Consider the following 2,972-nt stretch of genomic DNA (forward strand, 5'->3'; position numbering starts at 1 on the left):
CGTGGCGTGTTTGGAACAGAGCAGAGCAGTGGGCGCGTCCCCTTTATATAGGGGGACCGACCCAATCACTCATTAATGCCCGAGGGGAACATCCCGTTTCAGTCGTTCCACATGCGTCAGATAGCCCAATAAATATGGAATTTAACGCTGAATATAATGCTAGAGGTATATTTTCTTACTGTGATTATAATTAATCTACAGTAATCCGGGTTTTGGGTCCAGATGTGCTCATTTTAACTGCACTTTGTATGGAGCAGATGGACCTGTCCTTTTTGGCGCAGTGGTGCGTCAGTGTTTGATCGCTTGTTGCACATATATATACACAATAATACAATTACAAAATAATATCGACATTTTTTGTTTTGTTTTTGGTATTAAGGTATAGAAAAAAAAACACCTCGAGATGCCTATAAACTTTATAGAAGATTTCCGCCCTAAATCCAAATGCACACTGTGATTTCAGGCAGAATGATGATGATGATGATGCACTTTACTGCAAAACTTTTAGCTGTTGTGCGTAGTTGCAACATTGCTGTAACCCCCCTCTACACCTGCAGTTTCTTTTGATAACATATGAATTTAACACTGTAATTCCACACGTGCCCAGAAAAGCGATTGAATGAATATAAGAAGTTTTTTCTAGCCTCTTTTTCTCAAACATCTGAAGTGAGAGTGAAGCCTATGTGGATAAATTACGTTATTCTGAGAAACAGTCTTTGTGAGTGGCACTCAGAATTTTTAGATCTGTGCACCTGCTGACCGACATCACAGTAAATGAGGATTCTTATGTTCTGGATGGTCTTGAAGTTGGTCTTTAAGAGTTTAGAGTTAAAACTGAAAGAAAACAAGTTTAAAACGTTAATTTATAAGTCACTGTTTAATAAAACATAAAAAAGTGATTTAATGGTGTGTTTTGTTTAGTATACGTTCAGATTTGCTCAATAGCACCTGAAATTTGCATTACACTGACAGGCCTTTGCTGCCCTCTGTTGTCAATTTGCGCCTCACTGCAAGCAACCAGCTGCAACAGTCACAAGGGCGGATTATAGAACAGCAGTAGGCCTGTGGGCAAAGATGTGCCAAGACACACAGACTATGTGGTAGTTATGTGTCTCTTTTTAGACACAAGGCCGGGGGGGACTTGACAATTCGGGCCTTGGGCGTTTGCCTGGTAAGCCTGTTCAGTAATCCATCAGTGACTTGTATTATTATATCAGTATCTAATAATGTCACATAGGCTATAATAACATATTAGACTAAGGGGCATTTGCCTGCAGAACAAGTACTTTTATGTCTGATACTTTTGATAATTTAAGTACATAACAGTTATAGGCTAATACTTTTATGAAGTGAATGCAGGACTTGTATGGACTATTTTTCCACTGTTGAATTGCAACTTTTACTTATGTAAAGGATATGTTTTTTTTTTCACCAAAAATGATTCAGATTTAACACTTTTGTAATCATCAACATTTTGATTAGTAACTCCAATTTAATTACATATTTCCCCTGTAACTGTAGCTTATTACAATAACAATACCAATTTAATTTGTGAATTAATTACATGTAGACCTAACTAGTTATATATAACTAGTTACTCACCAACACTGATTCAAGAATTTTATTGTATAATGAAATCGCAACTACGCCATCCTCAGAGGTGCTATCCAACTTTATAAAAATTTAAATAAGGACGCAACTGTAAGTAATGATAATTAATGGCCATTAAAAATCTAAAACTCAAGATACAACTACAAGAGCAATATTGTACAAAATATTTACTGTACTAAATATAAATATATAGATAAAAATGCAATGAGTGTGCAAACATCAGCAGCAAAGGACAGTAAGGGTGCAGTAGGCAGGTATGAATTCAGTGGACTGATATAAAATGAATATGAATATTGCACATGGTGGCCATTTTTCATTTTTGACTGAAGAGCAGTGGTTGTTGTTGGTTTAATGAATTCATGTCAAAGCACATATGGGTTTTGCCCCAAATTACATTTCTGAAATGATGACCCCTTATGATACGTGTAGCCTCAGATCTTTAGGTGGGGACCTCCTGGTTGTACCAAAGTCGAGGCTTAAATCTAAAGGTGCTTTTGCTATGAGTGGCCCCTCAACTTTGAAACAACTTGCCCGGAGAGATAAGGCTTGCAGAACCAGTGACAGCTTTTAAATCACTTCTTAGAACTCACTTTTACAGACTTGCTTTTTTGTAATGTCACCTTTATTTATTTAGTTATTTATTTATTCTCTTTCTTTCTCTATTCATTCATTTTGCTGCTCTTACTCTATTTATCTATTCCTTCTCCTTCTGATGTGTTGTTCTTACCATCTTATCATGTTTTAGATGTATGTATTTGTTCATCTATCTCTTATTTATCTGTTTTTATCTTCTTATCTTTGTTTTATCCCCACTGATGTGACGTCATTGCCTTCTATTATTTCTTATATTAATCTTATCATCTTTTATTGCGTTTATTCAGATATGCTCTAAAATTTTATTCACTTAGTATTTCAACTGCCTTTGGAGATCTGGCTGTTTTATGCCTTTTATTCCTTTTATTAGCTTTGTTGTATAAGACCTTTTTCTTGACCTTTTGTATAGCCTGCGCATTTTGTTATAGCTAGGACTTCATTATTATTATTTTTGCACTTGGTGGCCATTCTTCAGTCTTGTTTGACCAAAGAACACTGTTTGTTGTTTGGGTTGAATAAATTCATGTCATTCATGTAACAGTATATCAGCTTGAGTAGTCTTTTTACAAATCTGCTGGGCCTCTAAAAGCTAATTAATTCTTGCAACATGACAATCAAGGTGTCACTCTGTACCTTGTTGCGATCAAGCGATAACCGTTGTGTCACGTGTGTGTGCCACGACGACAGATGCTCCCGCCTCCTCGTGACTGACAGCAGATAAGCCCCGCCCCCAGTAGGGGCTCATAACAACAGCTGGTGAAACAGAG

Source organism: Plectropomus leopardus, chromosome 4 (genome assembly GCF_008729295.1).
Source record: "Plectropomus leopardus isolate mb chromosome 4, YSFRI_Pleo_2.0, whole genome shotgun sequence".
In the NCBI taxonomy this organism is placed as follows: domain Eukaryota; kingdom Metazoa; phylum Chordata; class Actinopteri; order Perciformes; family Serranidae; genus Plectropomus; species Plectropomus leopardus.